General features: G+C 39.3%; 1 long non-coding RNA gene across 1 annotated transcript; it reads left to right on the plus strand.

Moving 5' to 3' along the window:
• The first annotated feature begins 2,487 nt into the window (after nt 1-2,487).
• On the plus strand, nt 2,488-5,878 carry LOC123082905 (uncharacterized). Its single transcript, XR_006439149.1, has 4 exons — nt 2,488-2,754; nt 2,873-2,941; nt 3,169-3,617; nt 4,696-5,878. It is a non-coding gene; the product is annotated as an uncharacterized lncRNA (long non-coding RNA).
• The last annotated feature ends 17,973 nt before the right edge of the window (nt 5,879-23,851 follow it).

Genomic DNA, 23,851 nt, shown 5'->3' on the forward strand with positions numbered 1-23,851 from the left:
CCACCCACATATCAAATTATCAAAGTACCGAACGCGAATCATATGAGCATGATGAAACTAGCTTGAGGATAATTCCCATGTGTCCTCAGGAGCGCTCATTATAAGAAATTGTCCAGGCTTGTCCTTTGCCACAAAAAGGACTGGGCCACCTTGCTGCACCTTATTTACTTTCATTTCTTGTTATCCGTTACAAATTATCTTATCACAAAACTATCTGTTACCTACAATTTCAGTGCTTGCAGAGAATACCTTATTGAAAACCGCTTGTCATTTCCTTCTGCTCCTCGTTGGGTTCGACACTCTTAGTTATCAAAGGACTACGATAGATCCCCTATACTTGTGGGTCATCAAGACTCTTTTCTGGCATCGTTGCCGAGGAGTGAAGCACCTTTGGTGAGTGGAACTTGGTAAGGAAACATTTATATAGTGTGCTGAAATTTTCTGTCACTTGTTACTATGGAAACTAATCCTTTGAGGGGCTTGTTCGGGGTATCTTCACCCCGACCAGTAGAGCAAAGAGTTGCTCCTCAACCTACTGAACCTACTGAAAATGTTTACTTTGAAATTCCTTCGGGTATGATAGAGAAACTGCTAGCTAATCCCTTTGCAGGAGATGGAACATTGCATCCCGATTTACACCTTATCTTTGTGGATGAAGTTTGTGGATTATTTAAGCTTGTAGGTATCCCCGATGACGTTGTTAAGAGGAAGGTTTTCCCTTTATCTTTGAAGGGAGATGCATTGACATGGTATAGGCTATGTGATGATACGAGATCTTGGAACTATAAACGATTGAAGTTGGAATTTCACCAGAAGTTCTATCCTATGCATCTTGTTCACCGTGATCGTAATTACATATATAATTTCTGGCCTCGCGAAGGAGAAAGCATCGCTCAAGCTTGGGGGAGGCTTAAGTCAATGTTATATTCATGCCCCAATTATGAGCTCTCAAGAGAAATGATTATTCAAAAATTTTATGCTCGGCTTTCTCTCAATGATCGCACCATGATCGATACTTCCTTTGCTGGTTCTTATATGCTGAAGACTATTGAATTCAAGTGGGACTTATTGGAAAGAATTAAACGCAACTCTGAAGATTGGGGTTCCGACGATGGTAAGGAGACAGGTACAACACCTAGGTTTGATTGTGTTAAATCTTTTATGGATACCGATGCTTTTCGTGGATTTAGCGCTAAATAGGGACTTGACTCCAAGATAGTAGCTTCTATCTGTGAATATTTTGCTACTCATGTTGATCCCCCTAAGGAGAAGTGGTTTAAATATAATCCTCCCATTGAAGTAAAAGTAGTTGCACCTATTACAGTTGAAGAAAAGACTATTACTTATAATGATCCTATTGTTCCTACTACTTATGTTCAGAAAGCACCTTTTCCTGTTAGAATAAAGAATCATGCTAAAGCTTCAACTGTTGTTCGTAAGTATAGTACTAGAATTTATACACCTCCTGAGCAAATTAAAGTTGAACCTAGTATTGCTATGGTTAAAGATCTCTTGGATGATAATATAGATGGGCATGTTATTTACTTCTGTGGTGAAACTGCTAATATTGTTAAACCAGATGCAAAAGTACATAGACCTGTAGTAGGCATGCCTATTATTTCTGTTAAAATAGGAGATCATTGTTATCATAGCTTATGTGATATGGGTGCTAGTGCTACTGCAATACCTTTTTTGTTATATCAATAAATTATGCATGATATTACACCTGCTGAGTTGGAAGATATTGATGTTACAATTAAGCTTGCCAATAGAGATACTATTAAGCCTTTTGGGATTGTTAGAGATGTTGAAGTCTTGTGTGGGAAGGTCAAATACCCTGCTGAGTTTCTTGTTATTGGTTCCCCACAAGATGACTTTTGTCCCATCATATTTGGTAGACCCTTCTTGAACACTGTTAATGCTAAGATTGATTGCAAAAAGGATGTTGTTACGATTGGCTTGGATGATATGACTCATGAGTTTAATTTTGCTAAATTTCGTAGACAACCCTGTGATAAAGAATTACCTCGTAAAGATGAAATAATTGGTCTTGCTTCTATTGCCGTGTCTCCTACTGATCCGTTAGAACAATCTATACCTATACTAATTCTTGACTTACTAGAAATTCCCACGTAAATTAGATTTTACGAGCCGTTCATCTAGCGTGGGACCGAGTTATTACGGTGTAGATCCAACCATAAAATCCTGAGCTGAAAAAAAAACCAACCAACATCCCGAGCCAAAAAAAAAAAGAATTTGTCCACTGCAAAAACAGAAAAGAAAAACATATCTCAATCAATACCTATACCAGTTATTACGGTAGATCTTTCTTTTGGGGTCATTACGGTAGATCTTTTGATAATGTAATAACTGCCAAAAAATTGGCACGTCCATCGCTTTGCCTCTCCCAATCTCTCATGACTCTTTCCTTCCTAAGCATGCAAAAAAAAGACTCTTTCCTTTCTATAGGTCCCCGCATCTCACACCTCACGACTCACCTTGATCTATTCTCTATGTCAACAAATGAAAAAAAGAATCACGATCTCAGAAGCCCACCCCTCCTCGGCGGCGAGCGTCCTCTCTCCCGATATGATGTGAGTTCTTCATCGTCTATTGCTCCCTGGTGGCGATCTCAGAAGCCTGGCCCATGGCATGACGCCTTCTACCAGCACTCTTCCATGGCTCTATGCCTAGACACAAACATCCTCAGTACAGGAAAGGAGAACCAATTGCCTGAAGACGAACGGCCCTCAGGTTAGATCTTACAATCTTCCATGCCAAGTCAGTCATCTATGCTCTCTCCTGACCTCATCACTCTCATGTCTTCTGCAACAAATTTGTGCATATAACTCCATGGCTCTTACCATACCAGGTTGCCATGTCCAGATTTACTAATGTTTCTTCTTGCATCACGTGGAGATGGAACTGTCAAGAACAAACAGTATGTAGACAAATTTGTTTTTCTCCTATTATACTTGGATCTGATTTCTGTTTCTCATGTTTATTACTAATAAATAGTCCAGGATTTTGGTCCCTTTTTCAGGGTTTCCTTCTCAGATTACTCTTCTCCTCATAATATTCCACTTCTCATGTTCTATGCATCAATCTCATTGTATTACAATCTCTCCCCTCTTGGGTTTCAAACATGTATGATTGCTTTGCTGCCAGGACTGTTCTGACTGTGTTGGCCTTGAATTCGATTAACAAGAGTCAGTTCTTCGGTGAGACGCCCAGCTGTAGGTGGTTGCAAGATATATCATAAGGCATTGACTGGATGTTCATGGTGTTAGTTATCTCAAGATCATGTGATACAGAGCACACAAAGGAGTAGCTAGCAGAATGGTCGGTGCAAAACTGAGCAGATTTTTCGTTGGGCATCAGACTGCCAAAATTTCCTTCACTTATTATAACTTGATTAACTACATTAGGTTATAGAAGATTCCTTTTGAAAATTGATCAACCACCTGACTCGAAGGGTTGTGCACCACAGATCATGGGTGGCGCAGAGTCCTACCATCAACTTCTCTGCTGCTTCCATCAAAACAAAAAACTTCTCTGTTGCTTCTCATCTCATGTGAAAGGCATATGCCAGTACAGAACAATGTGTCCCAGTGAAGGTACGAAAAACATACATGTGAATCTTCTTTCAATCTAATCTGTACGTTTCCGAATGATTGTCTATTCTGCTTCTAATTATGATGTAAAAAAAGTGTGCAAAGTGTGCGCGCGCTGGGGACATAATATCATAACGTAACAAATAAACATGAATACTTCTACTTCATCCTGCAACAGTGGTAGTATACTCGGCACTGATGTGTACGTTTGCATGTATGTCCAGTTTAATATACATCTGATCTATGTATCATGACAAGATGTGGTTAGCTTGGAGATCGTCGTAACTTCTAATGGAATAGATACATGTTATACTAGCTCCGTTTATATGCTTTTGATGTTAAATTACTAATTAGTTCGTAGAATTTCTCTCATCCTCTGTTAAATAGAAGTCATGCATTGGCGTAGAATTTATAATGGTTAGGTGTGAGACTAAGGTGTGAATGAAATTTTTGTAACCCAACATGTAAATATCTTCTATAGTTATATCTGAATCACTTTTTTATCCATCGGGTATAGTTTATCTGGTTTTCTTTCATAGTAATACCTGAATCATTCGTTTTTATTCATCGGGTAATCGGGTTTTCATACTTTTATTTATTTGATATCATGATGATCTAATATGGAAACTCATAATACTCTCACATGTGAAATGCAAGAAGGCACAAAAAATCATTTTATGTACTATAGTTCAGAAATATTAGAAGTTTGACATGTGAAACGCTTGCAAAAAACTCCCCTGCTAGCACAGATGACGCCTTGGTAGAGAACCAGTGGCATCCTCATCCCCATTTAGTGTGGCGATGACATGTCCATGTTCATTTATATGGTTGGTACTCACCACTGTTAATATCGCCTCCTCATTATATATGTACGAATGTGTCTATAGTTTTAAATTGATGAAGTTGGAGAACACCATACTTCATACAGACCTCATGGCGATTTAAAATATTCTTATGGTGTGCTTGGCTATTATTTTCTGTAAGATGGTAGCATTATCCATTAGATCTTTCTCTTTCTCTCCAAGATAATTATGTGGTAGATTTTTTGACTAAAGGACTGAAAGTAATTTTTTTGAATAAGCTGGGGGCTGTCTTTCTTTCCGGACAGTACAACATGGTATCTTCCAGTGAATGGATAAGGAAACAATATAAGCAAAAATAGCAATGTGCACAGGTAAGCATAACTTCTAAATTTATATTTTAGCCCATCGCCACTTCTCTTACATATGGCTGAACAGGTGCTGCGTCAATAAAATTTGATGTAAATTTTTGTTTCCCTTTTATTCACTAGGGGCTTGCGACGTAGGTCATTCACTTCAATATGCCTTTGGGATAAGCATTCACATTGTGTTAGATTTGGTTGTTGGTTCACAGCAGGGTGAAATAAATAATAGTTGAAAAGAAATACTCAATTTTAGATGTCATAGCAGTTCAAATGATTTATTTCACACCACTATGGAGAGTAGTTAGGCCTCTAATGGAATTTCTGTATGTAACTACATGAGCTTTACATGTGGATAAGGCCTTTGTACCATTTCATATTTGGCAAATCAATTTCAGGTCAGGTAGCTCCTTCTAGAAGGTTTATAATAAGAAAAGTATGCTGATTTGGACATTATACCTCCTTTAGGGTTTACAAGGCATACATATTTTGAGTTCAAGTATTAATTACCATCAATTAGACAAGTAGCGTAGGTTAGCCCTGATTAAACATGAAGTATATGATTCCAAAAAATTAGGTAGAAGTTACTTTATATACAAAAGTCATTGGCATTCATAACAAATGCATGTCTGAAAAAAAACTTAGTAAATCTTGACATGTATATATATATTTGAAGGATAACATTCTTCTTATAAAGTATCATTGTTACGTTATTGTATTTTACCATCGATGTGTTTATTTGAATCTCATTTTTCCTTTATTATTTTATGATGGTATATTTCCTAACCAATTCGAATCTTCTAGATGACATAGGTCCACTTAATACTGCAGTGTGCAATTTAATCATCTTAAAATGTTCATGTCACTTCACCCATGTAAATCTTATTAGAAATTTTCTCGCGGTGAATCTGATTTCATGAATAAGACCTACATCCGAACCCATATAGAATTGAAGTGCTCACAAATCTATCATAGAAGGAACAAGTTACTCCGTACAAACTTTACATCAGCATGGAAAGAAACTGATCTACTCTAAAGTATAGCACCAATTATCACTCAAAGTTGCATAAGTAAGCACTCTTTATACAAGCCGGATAATTTATGCAGGCAAAATAGAAAAAAAACACAATAAAAAATTAATATTGATTTGACCGCGAGATATTGCAAATGTAAAAAATCATAAAAAAGAAAAGATTGTTCTATTCTAATATGTAATTACTAGAATTTGGAATTATAATGTTCATGTGTGTTGCTATCTAAACTAGATTCAAAAGTTATAAATGGTCTGAGGCTTTCAGTATATATTAATCACTAAACTAGCCCGTGCAAATGCACGGGTTGGCGACTAGTATTTGCTAGACCATGAAAATGATATGTTTATGAATGAAAGAAGGGAAATAGATGAAGTATTCTTGCAGCAGGTTCCTATCTTGAAACACAACTTACCTGTTGAAATCCTAGGGGATCCTCCTCCACCCAAGAGTGATCCCGTGTCTGAGCTTAAACCATTACCTGATAATCTTAAATATGCTTATCTTGATGAAAAGAAGATATATTCTATTATTATTAGTGCTAACCTTTCAGAGCAGGAAGAGGAAAGATTATTGAAAACTCTGAAGAAGCACCGTGATGCTATTGGATATACTATGGATGATCTTAAGGGCATCGGTCCTACTCTATGCCAACACAAAATTAAAGTGGAGAAAGATGCCAAACCAGTTAGAGATCCGATCCTCAACGACGCTTTAATCCTAAGATGAAAGAAGTGGTAAGAAAGGAGATACTAAAGCTCCTTGAGGGAGGTATAATTTATCCCGTTGCTGATAGTGAATGGGTAAGCCCTGTCCATTGTGTCCCTAAAAAGGGAGGTATTACTGTTGTTTCTAATGATAAAGATGAATTTATTCCGCAAAGAATTATTACAGGTTATAGGATGGTAATTGATTTCCATAAATTAAATAAAGCTACTAAGAAAGATCATTACCCTTTACCTTTTATTGATCAAATGCTAGAAAGACTATCCAAACATACACATTTCTGCTTTCTAGATGGTTATTCTGGTTTCTCTCAAATACCTGTGTTAGCGGAAGATCAATCAAAAACTACTTTTACTTGCCCTTTCGGTACTTTTGCTTATAGACATATGCCTTTTGGTTTATGTAATGCACCTTCTACCGTTCAAAGATGCATGATGGCTATATTCTCTGACTTTTGTGAAAAGATTTGTGAGGTATTCATGGATGACTTCTTAGTCTATGGATCCTCTTTTGATGATTGCTTGAGCAATCTTGATCGAGTTTTGCAAAGATGTGAAGACACTAGTCTCGTCCTGAATTGGGAAAAGTGTCACTTTATGGTTAATGAAGGCATTGTCTTGGGGCATAAAGTTTCTGAAAGAGGTATTGAAGTTGACAAAGCTAAAGTTGATGCTATTGAAAAGATGCCATGTCCCAAGGACATTAAAGGTATAAGAAGTTTCCTTGGTCATGCCGGTTTTTATAGGAGGTTCATTAATGACTTTTCTAAAATCTCTAGGCCTCTGACTAATTTATTACAAAAATATATTCCTTTTGTCTTTGATGATGATTGTGTAGAAGCATTTGTAGTACTTAAGAAAGCTTTGATCACTGCACCTATTGTTCAGCCACCTGATTGGAATTTACCTTTTGAAATTATGTGTGATGCTAGTGATTATGTTGTAGGTGCTATTCTAGGGCAGAGAGTTGATAAGAAATTAGATGTTATTCAATATGCTAGCAAGACTCTTGATACTGCCCAGAGAAATTATGCTACTACTGAAAAAGAATTCTTAGCAGTTGTATTTGCTTGTGATAAGTTCAGACCTTACATCGTTGATTCTAAAGTTACTATTCACACTAATCATGCTGCTATTAAATATCTTATGGAAAAGAAAGATGCTAAACCTAGACTTATCAGATGGGTCCTCTTGCTTCAAGAATTTGATTTACATATTATCAATAGAAAGGGAGCTGAGAACCCCGTTGCAGAAAACTTGTCTAGGCTAGAGAATGTTCTTGATGACCCACTACCTATTGATGATGGCTTTCCTGATGAACAATTAGCGGTCATTGATGCTTCTCGTACTGCTCCATGGTATGCTGATTATGCTAATTACATTGTTGCTAAATTTATACCACCTAGTTGCACATACCAGCAAAAGAAAAAGTTCTTTTATGATTTAAGACATTACTTCTGGGATGACCCACACCTTTATAAAGAAGGGGATGGTGTTATTAGACGTTGTGTACCTGAGCATGAACAGGAAAATATCCTACGCAAGTGTCACTCCGAACTATATGGAGGACACCACGCTGGAGACAAAACTGCACATAAGGTATTGCAATCCGGTTTTTATTGGCCTACTCTCTTCAAAGATGCCCGTAAGTTTGTCTTGTCGTGTGATGAACGTCAAAGAATTGGTAATATTAGTAGACGTCAAGAAATGCCTATGAATTATTCTCTTGTTATTAAACCATTTGATGTTTGGGGCTTTGATTATATGGGACCTTTTCCTACCTCTAATGGATATACACATATTTTAGTTGATGTTGATTACGCTACTAAGTGAGTAGAAGCTATTCCAACTAGTAGTGCTGATCATAACACCTCTATTAAGATGCTTAAAGAAGTTATTTTTCCGAGGTTTGGAGTCCCTAGATATCTCATGACTGATGGTGGTTCACTAAGTATGATGTTAATCATAGAATTGCATCTCCTTATCACCCACAGTCTAGTGGTCAAGTAGAGTTGAGCAATAGAGAGATCAAATTAATTTTGCAAAAGACTGTTAATAGATCTAGAAAGAATTGTTCCAAGAAACTTGATGATGGATTATGGGCTTATAGAACTTCATATAAAAATCCTATGGGTATGTCCCCGTATAAGATGGTTTATGGAAAAGCGTGTCACTTACCTCTTGAACTTGAACATAAGGCATATTGGGCCATTAAAGAGCTCAACTATGATTTCAAACTTGCTGGTGAGAAGAGGTTATTTGACATTATCTCACTTGATGAATGGAGAACCCAGGCCTATGAGAATGCCAAGTTGTTTAAATAAAAAGTTAAAAGATGGCATGACAAAAGGATACAAAAGCGAGAATTTAACGTACGTGATTATGTGTTACTATTCAACTCTTGTTTAAGATTTTTTGTAGGAAAACTTCTCTCTAAGTGGGAAGGCCCTTACGTTATCGAGGAGGTCTATCGTTTCGGTGCCATAAAAATTAACAACTTCGAAGGCACAATTCCGAGGGTGGTGAACGGTCCAAGAATCAAACATTATATCTCAGGTAACCCTATTAATGTTGAAACTAATATTATTGAAACCGTAACCCCAGAGGAATACATAAGGGCCACTTTCCAGAACATTCTAGACTCTGAAAAGGAATACGTATGTGGTACGGTAAGTAAACCGACTCCAAAACAATTCTAATGGCAATTTTTCTCCGTTTTGGAATATTTAGGAATTTTGGGAATAAAGAAGTAGTCCGAGAGGGACACGAGGCCTCCACGAGGGTGGAGGGCGCGCCCCCCTACCGGACACGCCCCCTATCTCGTGGACACCTCGTGTGTCCCCCGGACTCCGTTTTCTTGCACATTACGTATTTTGGTCAGTAAAAAGTCATTATGTAATCTCCCTAAAGTTTTGACCGCCGTATCACACAAGAATCTTCTGTCTTTGTTTCGAGCTATTTTTTCTGACAGAGCTAGAGCATCATGACATCACCCTCCTCCAACAATGAAGACAAGGATGCTCGGATATTGAAGATAGATCTGAAAAGAGAAGAACCGGAGGAGATCAACAGGGATGAAGGGATCAAGAAGGTCATGGAGGATAAAGCTCCGATGGTGAAAGAAGAAGACATCCCTCAACCTCTTCCTAACCTCTTTACCCCGAGTGAGATTGAAGCTTTCAAGATGATTGAGTTAGCTCGCATACAAAACAAGTATCTCACACAGGAAAATATTTTGCTGAAGGATCATATTGCCGGACTCAAGGGCATTATTCGCAAGTTGGAGGAGCCTTTACGCTCGATGTGCGATTATCCACCGTCATCATCACCGCCTTCATCACCTCCGAGGACATAATCACATGGGTATGGGCACTCCCCTTGGCATCTGCCAAGCTTGGGGGAGGTGCCCCGGTATTGTATCACCATCACACTCCTATCTTTACCGTTTTACTTAGTTCGATTCCTTTAGTAATATCTTGATCAAGTAGATTGAAGTTTTGATATGAATTAGTTTTGAGTTTTGCTTTGTGATCTCTATGTAATCGAGTCCATGAGTTATCTATAATAAAGATTAGTGTTGAGTCAAAGGGCTTTGCTATCTTGCTATGATCTTGAGAAAAATAGAAAGAATATAAAAAGAATAAAAGAGTTCATATTGATCTTGTGGATAGTGATGACTTCACACATAGAAAGTATGAGGCTTAAAAGTTGTTGAGAGTTGACAAGCATAGTTTTTGTCATCGTTGCAATTAATAGGAAGTAATAAGGAAAGAGAGGTTTTCACATATAAATACACTATCTTGGATATCTTTTATGATTGTGAGCACTCATTAAAGTATGACATGCTAAAGAGTTGACGTTGGACAAGGAAGACAACATAATGGTTTATGTTTTCTCACACCCCAATTAAAGTATATTGTCATGGATCTTCCTAACATGTTGAGCTTGCCTCTCCCCCTCATGCTAGCCAAATTCCTAGCACCAAGTAGAGATACTACTTGTGCTTTCAAATATCCTTAAATCCAGTTTTGCCATGAGAGTCCACCATATCTACCCATGGATTGAGTAAGATCCTTCAAGTAAGTTGTCATCGGTGCAGGCAATAAAAATTGCTCTCTAAATATGCATGACTTATTAGTGCGGAGAAAATAAGATTTATACGATATTGTTATGGAAGCAATAAAAGCGACGGACTACATAATAAAGGTCCATATACAAGTGGCAATATAAAGTGACATTCTTTCGTATTAAGATTTTGTGTATCCAACCCTAAAAGCGCATGACAACCTCTGCTTCCCTCTGCGAAGGGCCTACCTTTTACTTTATGTCTTTTACTTTATGCAAGAGTCAAGGTGATCTTCACCTTTCCCTTTTTCATTTTATCCTTTGGCAAGCACCTCGTGTTGGAAAGATCCTGATACTTATATCCAATTGGATGTTCGTTAGCATGAACTATTATTGTTGACATTACCCTTGAGGTAAAACGTTGGGAGGCAACATTATAAGCCCCTATCTTTCTCAGTGTTCGATTAAAACTCCATAACCATAAGTATTGCGTGAGTGTTAGCAATTGTAGAAGACTATATGTTAGTTGAGTATGTGGACTTGCTGAAAAGCTCTATTCTTGACTCTTTCTGACGTTATGATAAATCGCAATTGCTTCATTGACTGAGATTATAGTTTGTTAGTTCCCAATGAAGTTTATGTTCCATACTTGACATTGTGAATAGATTGTTACTTGAGCATAAGAAATCATATGGCAAAATCTATATATGTCGCTGTTATAAGAATGATCATGATGCCCTCATGTATGTATTTTATTTTTATCGACACCTCTATCTATAAACATGTGGACATATTTTTTGATTTTGGCTTCCGCTTGAGGACAAGCGAGGTCTAAGCTTGGGGGAGTTGATACGACCATTTTACATCATGCTTTTATATCAATATTGATTGCATTATGGGCTGTTATTACACACTATGTCACAATACTTATGGATATTCCCTCTTATTTTACAAGGTTTACCATGAAGAGGGGGAATGCCGGCTGCTGGGATTCTGGCTAGAAAAGGAGCAAATATGGGAAACCTATTCTGCACAGCTCCAAAAATCCTGAAACTCCACGGAAGTCATTTTTGGAATTAATAAGAATTATTGAGCGAAGAAAATACCAGAGGGGGCCCACACCCTGGCCAGGAGGGTGGGGGGTGCCCCCCTACTAGGCGCCCCCCCGTCTCATGGGCCCCCTGTTGGCCCTCCGGTGCCCATCTTCTTCTATACGAAGGCTTTTACCCTGAAAAAAAATCATAAGCAAGCTTATAGGATGAAACTCTGCCGCCACGAGGCAGAACCTTGGAGGAACCAATCTGGGGCTCTAGCAGAGCTGTTCCGCCGGGGAAACTTCCCTCCGTGAGGGGGAAATCATCACCATCGTCATCACCAACGATCCTCTCATCGGGAGGGGGTCAATCTCCATCAACATCTTCACCAACACCATCTCCTCTCAAAACCCTAGTTCATCTCTTGTATCCAATCTTGTATCAAAACCAAAAATTGGTACCTATGGGTTGCTAGTAGTTTTGATTACTCCTTGTAGTGGATGCTAATTGGTTTACTTGGTGGAAGATCATATGTTCAGATCGTTAATGCATATTAATACTCCTCTGATCATGAACATGAATATGCTTTGTGAGTAGTTACGTTTGTTCCTGAGGACATGTGTGATGTCTTGCTATTAGTAGTCATGTGAATTTGGTATTCGTTCGATATTTTGATGAGATGTATGTTGTCTCTCCTCTAGTGGTGTTATGTGAACATCTACTACATGACAGTTCACCATTATTTGGGCCTAGAGGAAGGCATTGGGAAGTAATAAGTAGATGATGGGTTGCTAGAGTGACAGAAGCTTAAACCCTAGTTTATAAGTTGCTTCGTAAGGGGCTGATTTGGATCCATATGTTTCATGCTATGGTTAGGTTTACCTTAGTACTTCTTTTGTAGTTGCGGATGCTTGCAATATGGGTTAATCATAAGTGGGATGCTCGTCCAAGTAAGGGTAGTACCCAACCAGCGGTCCACCCACATATCAAATTATCAAAGTATCAAACGCGAATCATGTGAGCGTGATGAAACTAGCTTGACGATAATTCCCATGTGTCCTCGGGAGCACTTTTCTCATTATAAGAAATTGTCCAGGCTTGTCCTTTGCTACAAAAAGGATTGGGCCACCTTGTTGCACCTTATTTACTTTCATTGCTTGTTACCCGTTACAAATTATCTTGTCACAAAACTATCTGTTACCTAAAATTTCAGTGCTTGCAAAGAATACCTTACTGAAAACCGCTTGTCATTTCCTTCTGCTCCTCGTTGGGTTCGATACTCTTACTTATCGAAAGGACTACGATAGATCCCCTATACTTGTGGGTCATCATCTACTAAATCTCATAGCCAATGTTTAGATGAATTTGATGAATTTATGGCTAGACAAGAAAGTTTTAATGCTTATGTTGGTAGAGAATTAAAGAATAATGCTTTTATGATAGAGCACTTGAGTGATTATTGTTGGGGAACGTAGCAGAAATTCAAAATTTTCTACACATCACCAAGATCAATCTATGGAGAGACTAGCAACGAGAGAGATGGGAGTGCATCTTCATACCCTTGAAGATCGCTAAGCGGAAGCGTTACAAGAACACGGTCAGTGGAGTCGTTCACGAAGCGATTCAAATCGCGGCCGAATCCGATCTAAGCACCGAACAACGGTGCCTCCGCGTTCAACACATGTACAGCCCGGGGACGTCTCCTCCTTCTTGATCTAGCAAGAGGAGAGGAGAAGTTGCGGGAGAACTCTGACAACACGATGGCATGGTGGTGATGGAGCTCGTGGTTCTCCGGCAGGGCTTCGCCAAGCACTACGGAGGAGGAGGAGGTGTTGGAGGGAGAGGGCTGCTCCAGGGGAAGGGTTGCGGCTGCCCTCTCTCTCTCTCACTATATAGGGGGGAGGGGGAGGAGGAGGCGCCCTAGGGTTTCCCTAGGGGAGGGGCGGCAGCCACAGGGGAAACCGTAGATGGGTTTGGGCGCCCCCACCCCATAGGAAACTTGACCCCCAAGCCGGGAGGGGCGGCTGCCCTAGGGGTGGCGCCCCCACCTCTCCTGGTTACGTGAGATGGGGTGGGAGGGGCGCTCAGCCCCTTAGTGGGCTGATGTGCCCCCTCCCCTTGGCCCATAAGGCCCCCAACACTTGCCGGGGCCTTCGAAACCCCCTTCGGACACGCTGGTCATCACCTGGTACCCCCGGAACAATTCTGGACTCCAACACCCTTCGTCCAATATACCGATCTTCACCTCCGGACCATTCCGAAGCTCCTTGTCATGTCCGGGATCTCATCCGGGACTCCAAACAACCTTCGGTAACCACATACTATTTCCCATAACACCTCTAGCGTCACCGAACCTTAAGTGTGTAGACCCTACGGGTTCGGGAACCATGCAGACATGACCGAGACATTCTCCGGCCAATAACCAACAGTGTAATCTGGATACCCATGTTGGCTCCCACATGTTCCACGATGATCTCATCGGATGAACCACGATGTCGGGGATTCAATCAAGCCTGTATACAATTCCCTTTGTCAATCGGTATGTTACTTGCCCGAGATTCGATCGTCGGTATCCCAATACCTCGTTCAATCTCATTACTGGCAAGTCACTTTACTCGTTCCATAATGCATGATCCCATGACTAACTACTTAGTCACATTGAGCTCATTGTGATGATGCATCACCAAGTGGGCCTAGAGATACCTCCCCGTCATACGGAGTGACAAATCCTAGTCTCAACGTGCCAACCCAACAAACACTTTCGGAGATACCTGTAGTGCACCTTCATAGTCACCCAGTTATGTTGTGATGTTTGGTACACCCAAAGCACTCCTAAGGTATCAGGGAGTTACACAATCTCATGGTCTAAGGAAATGATACTTGACATTAGAAAAGCTTTAGCAAACGAAGTACATGATCTTGTGCTATGCTTATGATTGGGTCTTGTCCATCACATCATTCTCCTAATGATGCGATCACGTTATCAATGACATCCAATGTCCATGGTCAGGAAACCATGACCATCTGTTGATCAACGAGTTAGTCAACTAGAGGCTTACTAGGGACATGTTGTGGTCTATGTATTCACACATGTATTGCGGTTTCCGGTCAATACAATTATAGCATGAACAATAGACAGTTATCATGAACAAGGAAATACAATAATAACCAGTTTATTATTGCCTCCAGGGCATATTTCCAACAGTCTCCCACTTGCACTAGAGTCAATAATCTAGTTCACATCACTATGGGATTGTAATGAATCAACACCGATGGGGTTTGATCATATCTCGCTTGTGAGATAGGTTATTAGTCAACAAATCTGAACCTTTCAGATCCGTGTGTGCTTTGCAAATCTCTATGTCATCTTGTAGATGCAGCTACCACGCGCTATTTGGAACTATTCCAAATAACTAATCTACTATATGAATCCAGTTTACTACTCAGAGTCATCTGGATTAGTGTCAAAGTTTGCATCGGCGTAACCCTTTACGACGAACTCTTTTACCACCTCCGTAATCGAGAAAATCCCTTAGTCCACTAGTTACTAAGGATAACCTTGACCGCTGTCCTGTGATCCATTCCTGGATCGCACTTGTACCCCTTGACTGACTCATGGCAAGGCACACTTCAGGTGCAGTACACAACATAGCATACTGTAGAGCCTACGTCTAAAGCATAGGGGACGACCTTCGTCCTTTCTTCTCTCTTCTGCCGTGGTCAGGTCTTGAGTCTTACTCACTACTCACACCTCATAACACAGCCAAGAACTCCTTCTTTGCCTATATATTTTGAACTCCTTCAAAATCTTGTCACGGTATGTATTCATTTGAAAGTACTATTAAGCGATTTTGATCTATCCTTATAGATCTTGATGCTCAATGTTCAAGTAGCTTAATCCAGGTTTTCCATTGAAAAACACCTTCAAATAACCCTATATGTTGTCCAGAAATTCTACATCATTTCTGATCAACAATATGTCAATAACATATACTCATCAGAAATTCCATAGTGCTCCCGCTCACTTCTTTGGAAATACAAGTTTCTCATAAACTTTGTATAAACCCAAAATCTTTGATTATCTCATCAAAGCGTATATCCCAACTCCAAGATGCTTACTCTAGTACTTAGAAGGATTGCTGGAGCTTTGCATACTTGTTAGCATCTTTGAGGATTGACAAAACCTTTTGGTTGTATCACATACAACCTTTCCTCAAGAATATCATCGAGGAAACAATGTTTTGACATCCTATCTACAAGATTTCATAAATCATGCAGTAACTGCTAATATAATTCCAACAGACTCTTTAGCATCGCTATGAATGAGAAAGTCTCATCGTAGTCAACTCCTTGAACTTGTCAGAAAACATCTTAGCGACAAGTCGAGCTTTCTTAATGGCGATACTTACCATCATTGTCCGTCTTCCTTTTAAAATCCATCTGTACCCAACAGCCTTATGACCATCAAGTAGTTCTTCCAAAGTCTACACTTTGTTTTCATACATGGATCCTCTCTCGGATTTTATGGCCTCGAGCCATTTGTCGGAATCCGGGCCCACCACCGCTTCTCCATAGCTCGTAGGTTCATTGTTGTCTAGCACCATGACCTCCAAGACAGGATTACCGTACCACTCTGAAGCAGTACGCGTGCTTGTCGTCCTACGAGGTTTGGTAGTGACTTGATCCGAAGTTTCATGATCACTATCATCAACTTCCACTTCAATTAGTGTAGGTGCCACAGAACAACTTTTTGTGCCCTGCTACACACTGATTGAAGTGATGGTTCAATAACCTCATCAAGTCTCCACCATCCTCCCACTCAATTCTTTCGAGAGAAACTATTCCTCGAGAAAGGACCCGTTTCTAGAAACAATCATTTTTGCTTCCGGATCTGAATTAGGAGGTATACCCAACTGTTTTGGGTGTCCTATGAAGATGCATTTATCCGCTTTGGGTTTGAGCTTATCTGGCTGAAACCTTTTCACATAAGCGTCACAGCCCCAAACTTTTAAGAAACGACAACTTAGGTTTCTCTAAACCATAGTTCATACACTGTCATCTCAACGGAATTACGTGGTGCCCTATTTAAAGTGAATGCGGTTGTCTCTAATGCTTAACCCATAAACGATAATGGTAATTAGATAAGAGACATCATGGTATGCACCATATCCAATAGGGTGCAGCTATGATGTTCGGACACACCATCACACTATGGTGTTCCAGGCGGTATTAGTTGTGAAACAATTTCCACAAGGTCTTAATTGTGTACCAAACTCATAACTCAGATATTTATCTCTATGATCATATCATAGACATTTTATCCTATTGTCATGATGATCTTCAACTTCACTCTGAAATTACATGAACCTTTCAATAATTTAGACTTGTGTTTCATCAAGTAAATATACTCAGCATCTACTCAGATCATCTGTGAAGTAAGAACATAACAATATCCACCGCGTGCCTCAGCACTCATTGGACTGCACATATCAAAATGCATTACTTCCAACAAGTTGCTTTCTTGTTCCATTTCACTAAAAACGAGGCCTTTCAGTCATCTTGCCCATGTGGTATGATTTGCATGACTCAAGTGATTCAAAATCAAGTGAGACCAAACGATCCATCTGCATGGAGTTTCTTCATGCGTATATACCAATAGACATGGCTCGCATGTCTCAAACTTTTCAAAAACGAGTGAGTCCAAAGATCCATCAACATGGAGCTTCTTCATGCATTTTATACCAATATGACTCAAATGGCAGTGCCACAAGCAGGTGATACTATCATTACTATCTTATATCTTTTGGCATGAACATGTGTATCACTATGATCGAGATTCAGTAAACCATTCATTTTAGGTGCAAGACCATTGAAGGTATTATTCAAATATACAGAGTAACCATTATTCTCCTTAAATGAATAACCGTATTGCGATAGACATAATCCAATCATGTCTATGCTCAACGCAAACACCAAATAACAATTATTTAGGTTTAACACCAATCTCGATGGTAGAGGGAGCAGGTGATGCTTGATCACATCAACCTTGGAAACACTTCCAACACACATCGTCATCTCACCTTTAGCTAGTCTCCGTTTATTCCATAGCTCTTTTATTTCGAGTTACTAACACTTAGCAACCGAACCGGTATCTTAATACCCTGGTGCTACTAGGAGTACTAGTAAAGTACACATTTAATACAATGTATATCCAATATACTTGTGTCAACCTTGCCAGCCTTCTCATCTACCAAGTATCTAGGATAGTTCTGCTTTAGTGACCGTTCCCTCATTACAGAAGCACTTAGTCTCGGGTTTGGGTTCAACCCTGGGTTTCTTCACTGGAGCAGCAACTAATTTGCCGTTTCATGAAGTATCCCTTCTTGCCCTTGCCCTTCTTGAAACTAGTGGTTTCACTAACCATCAATAGTTGATGCTCCTTCTTGATTTCTACTTTCGCGGTGTCAAACATCCCGAATATTTCAAGGATCATCATATCTATCCTTGATATGTTATAGTTCATCACGAAGCTCTAGTAGCTTGGTAGCAATGTCTTTGGAGAAACATCACTATCTTATCTGGAAGATTAACTCCCACTCGATTCAAGTTATTGTTGTACCCAGACAATCTGAGTACAAGCTCAACGATTGAGCTTTTCTCCCTTAGTTTGTAGGCTAAGAAACTCGTTAGAGGTCTCATCCCTTTTGTCCTGGGCACGAGCCTGAAATCCCAGTTTCAGCCCTCGAAACATCTCATATGTTCCGTGACGTTTCAAAATTGTCTTTGTTGCCTCAATTCTAAACCGTTTAACATTACTGAACTATCACGTAGTCATCAAAACATGTATGTCATATGTTCGCAACATCCACAGACGATGTTCGAGGTTCAGCACACTGAGCGATGCATTAAGGACATAAGCCTTCTGCGCAGTAATGAGGACAGTCCTTAGTTTACGGACCCAGTCCGCATAATTGCTACTATCAACTTTCAACTAAATTTTCTCTAGGAACATATCTAAACAGTAGAACTAAAACACGATCTACGACATAATTTGCAAAGACCTTTTGACTATGTTTAGGATAATTAAGTTCATCTAATGAACTCCCACTCAGATAGACATCCCTCTAGTCATCTAAGTGATACATGATCTGAGTCAACTAGGCCGTGTCCGATCATCACGTGAGATGGACTAGTCATCATCGGTGAACATCTTCATGTTGATCGTATCTACTATATGACTCATGCTCGACCTTTCGGTCTCTTGTCTTCCGAGGCCATGTCTGTACATGCTAGGCTCGTCAAGTCAACCTAAGTGTTTCGCGTGTGTAAATCTGGCTTACACCCGTTGTATGTGAATGTTAGAATCTATCATACCCGATCATCACGTGGTGCTTTGAAGCAACGATGTTTCGCAACGGTGCACAGTTAGGGGGAACACTTTCTTGAAATTATTATGAGGGATGATACATCTCCAACGTATCTATAATTTTTGATTGTTCCATGGTATTATATTACCCCTTTTGGATGTTTATGGGCTTTATTTTACACATTTATATCATTTTTGGGACTAGCCTACTAACCGGAGGCCAAACCCATATTGCTGTCTTTTTTGCCTATTTCAGTATTTCGAAGAAAAGGAATATCAAACGGAGTCCAAATGGAATGAAACCTTCGGGAGCGTGATTTTTGGAACGAACGTGATCCGGAGAGCTTGGATTGCAAGTCAAGAAGCTCCCGAGGGCCCCACGAGATAGGGGGCCGCGCCCCCTGCAGGGCATGCCACCCTGTCTCGTGGGCCCCTCGGGCGGCCACCGACGTACTTCTTCCTCCTATATATACCTACGTACCCCGAAAACATCCAGGAGCACCAGAAACACAATTTCCACCGCCGTAACCTTCTGTATCCGCGAGATCCCATCTTGGAGCCTTCGCCGGCACTCTTTCGGAGGGGGAATCGACCATGGAGGGCTTCTACATCAACATCCTTGCCCCTCCAATGAGTTGTGAGTAGTTTACCACAGACCTACGGGTCCATAGTTATTAGCTAGATGGCTTCTTCTTTCTTTTTGGATCTCAATACAATGTTCTCCCCCTCTCTTGTGGAGATCTATTCGATGTAATCTCTTTTTGCGGTGTGTTTATCAAGATCCGATGAATTGTGGGTTTATGATCAGATTTTTCTATGGATAATAATTGAATCTTCTCTGAATTCTTTTATGTATGATTGAGTTATCTTTGCAAGTCTCTTCGAATTATCAGTTTGGTTTGGCCTACTAGATTGATATTTCTTGCCATGGGAGAAGTGTTTAGCTTTGGGTTCAATCTTGCGGTGTTCTTACCCAGTGACAGAAAGGGTTGCAAGACACGTATTGTATTGTTGCCATCGAGGATAAGAAGATGGGGTTTATATTTTATTGCATGAGTTTATCCCTCTACATCATGTCATCTTGCTTAATGCATTACTCCGTTCTTATGAACTTAATACTCTAGATGCAGGCAGGAGTCGGTCGATGTGTGGAGTAATAGTAGTAGATGCAGGCAGGAGTCGGTCTACTTGTTATGGACGTGATGCCTATATACATGATCATGCCTAGATAACATCATAATTATTCGCTTTTCTGTAATTTGTTCACCCACCGTAATAGTTATGCTATCTCAAGAGAAGCCTCTAGTGAAACCTATGGTCCCCGAGTCTATCTCTTATCATATTTGCTTTCAATCTACTTTTATTTGCATCTTTACTTTTTGCATCTATATTATAAAATACCAAAAATATATTTATCTTATCTTACTATCTTTATTAGATCTCACTTTCGCAAGTGGCCGAAGGGATTGACAACCCCTTTATTGCGTTGGTTGCGAGTTCTCAGTTTGTTTGTGTAGGTGCATAGGACTTTGGACGAGCCTCCTACTGGATTGATACCTTGGTTCTCAAAACTGAGGGAAATATTTACGCTACACTTGCTGCATCACCCTCTCCTCTTCGGGGAAAACCAACGCTAGCTCAAGACATAGCAAGAAGGATTTTTGGCGCCGTTGCCGGGGAGGTCTTCGCTCAAGTCAAGACATACCAAGTACCCATCACAAACCCATCTCCCTTGCATTTACATTATTTGCCATTTGCCTCTCGTTTTCCTCTCCCCCACTTCACCCTTGCCGTTTTATTCGCCCTCTCTTTCCCAATCTCCTCCTCTCTTTTTCGCTTGCTGTTTTTTCTGCTTGCTTGTGTGTTGGATTACTTGTTGCCATGGCCCAAGATAATACCAAATTGTGTGATTTCTCAAATACCAATAATAATGATTTCCTTAGTACTCCGATTGCTCCTCTTAATGATGTTGAGTCTTGTGAAATCAATGCTGCTTTGCTGAATCTTGTTATGAAAGATCAATTCACCGGCCTTCCTAGTGAAGATGCCGCTACTCATCTAAACAATTTTGTTGATTTGTGTGATATGCAAAAGAAGAAAGATACAGATAACAATATTGTCAAATTGAAGTTTTTTCCGTTTTCACTTAGAGATCGTGCTAAAGTTTGGTTTTCGTCTTTGCGTAAGAATAGTATTGATTCTTGGAACAAGTGCAAAGATGCTTTTATCTCTAAGTATTTTCCTCCTGCTAAGATCATCACTCTTAGGAACGATATTATGAAAACAACTTGATCATGAGCATGTTTCCCAATCTTGGGAAAGAATGAAATTGATGCTTCGCAATTGCCCTACTCATGGTTTGAGTTTATGGATGATCATACAAATTTTTTATGCCGGTTTGAACTTTGCTTCTAGAAATCTCTTAGATTCGGCCGCAGGAGGCACCTTTATGGAAATCACGTTAGGAGATGCTACAAAACTTCTTGATAATATTATGGCTAATTATTCTCAATGGCACACCGAAAGATCTTCTAGTAAAAAAGTGCATGCTAAAGAAGAAATCAATGTTTTGAGTGGAAAGATGGATGAACTTATGAAGATGTTTGCTACTAAAAATACTCCTCTTGATCCTAATGATATGCCTTTGTCTTCCTTGATTGAGAATAATAACGAATCTACGTATGTGAATTTTGTTGGTAGGAATAGTTTTGGAAACAATGCTTATAGAGGAAATTTTAATGCTAGACCGTTCCCTAGTAATTCCTCTAATAATTATGGAAATTCCTACAATAATTCTTATGGTAATTTCAATAAGATGCCCTCTGATTTTGAGAATAGTGTGAAAGAATTTATGATTTCTCAAAAGAATTTTAATGCTTTGCTTGAAGAAAAATTGCTCAAAGTTGATGATTTGGCTAGGAACCTTGATAGACTTTCGCTTGATGTTGATTCTCTTAAACTTAGACCTTCTCCTCCTAAGCATGATATCAATGAGTCTCTCAAAGTAATGAGAATTTCCATTGACGAGTGCAAGGAAAGAACCGCTAGATTGCGTGCTAAAAAGAAAGCTTTATAAAAGCGTGTTCTTCTAGTTTCCGTGAAAATAATGATGAGGATCTTAAAGTTATTGATGCGTCTCCTATTAGATCTATGTTTTGCAATATGAATTTTGATGATTATGGGACTGATGATGAATCAACTTTGCCTAGAAGGCGTCCCAAGAATTCGGAGTCTTTAGATCTTAATGCTAAATTTGGTAAAAGTGAGATTGGAGAATTCTCAACTTCTAATAGTGTTGAACCCACTATCTCGGATTTCAAGGAATTTGACTATGATAATTGCTCTTTAAAAGGTTGTATTTCCTTGTTGCAATCCGTTCTTAATTCTCCTCATGCTTATAGTCAAAACAAAGCTTTTACCAAACATATTGTTGATGCCTTGATGCAATCTTATGATGAAAAACTTAATTTGGAAGTTTCTATACCTAGAAAACATAATGATGAGTGGGAACCTACTATAAATATTAGAATTAAAGATTATGAGTGTTTTGCTTTGTGTGATTTGGGTGCTAGTGTTTCTACGATTCCGAAAACTTTATGTGATATTCTAGATTTCCATGATATTGAAGATTGCTCTTTAAATTTGCACCTTGCAGATTCCACCATTAAAAAGCCTATGGGGAGGATCAATGATGTTCTTATTGTTGCAAATAGAAATTTGGTACCTGTAGATTTTATCGTTCTTGATATAGATTGCAATCTTTCTTGCCATATTATTCTTGGTAGACCTTTCCTTAGAACGATTGGTGCGATTATTAATATGGAGGAAGGGAACATTAGATTCCAATTTCCCTTAAAGAAAGGCATGGATCACTTTCCAAGAAAGAAAGTCAAATTACCTTATGAATCTATCATGCGTGCTACTTATGAATTTAGTGCCAAAGATGGCACTACTTAGATCTATCTTCGCTTTTTATGCCTAGCTAGGGGCGTTAAACGATAGTGCTAGTTGGGAGGCAACCCAATTTTTCTTTATGTTATTTGTTTTTGCTCCTGTTTAGTAATAAATCTTGCATCTACTCTCTGTTTAGATGTGTTTTTATGTTTTATTTAGTGTTTGTGCCAAGTAGAACCTATAGGATAAACTATGATGATAGTTGATTTGATTCTGCTGAAAAATAGAAACTTTGCACTCACGAGAAAAAATTCACTAAATCACAATCAATAAACAAATTTTCCAGTATGTCCTATTTTGGTAGGATTTTTAGAGTTCCAGAAGTTTGCGTTAGTTACAGATTTCTACAGATTGTTCTGTTTTTGACAGATTCTGTTTTTCGTGTGTTGTTTTCTTATTTCAATGCATCTATGGCTAGTAAATTAGTTTATAAACCATAAGGAAGTTGGAATACAGTAGGTTTGACACCAAAATAAATAAAGAATGAGTTCATTGCAGTACCTTATGTGGTGGTTTTGTTTTCTTTCACTAACGGAGCTTATAAGATTTCCTGTTGAGTTTTGTGTTGTGAAGTTTTCAAGTTTTGGGTAAAGCTTTTATGGACTATGGAATAAAGGGTGGCAAGAGACTAAGCTTGGGGATGCCCAAGGCACCCCAAGATATTCAAGAATAGCCCAAAGCCTAAGCTTGGGAATGCCCCGGGAAGGCATCCCCTCTTTCGTCTTCGTTCATTGGTAACTTTACTTGGAGCTATATTTTTATTCGCCACATGATATGTGTTTTGCTTGGAGCGTCGTGTATTATATTAGTCTTTGCTTTTTAGTTTACCACAATCATCCTTGCTGTACACACCTTCTTGGGAGAAGCCTATTTGATTAGAATTTGCTAGAATACTCTATG

This window comes from Triticum aestivum, chromosome 4A, assembly GCF_018294505.1.
Source record: "Triticum aestivum cultivar Chinese Spring chromosome 4A, IWGSC CS RefSeq v2.1, whole genome shotgun sequence".
In the NCBI taxonomy this organism is placed as follows: Eukaryota; Viridiplantae; Streptophyta; class Magnoliopsida; order Poales; family Poaceae; genus Triticum; species Triticum aestivum.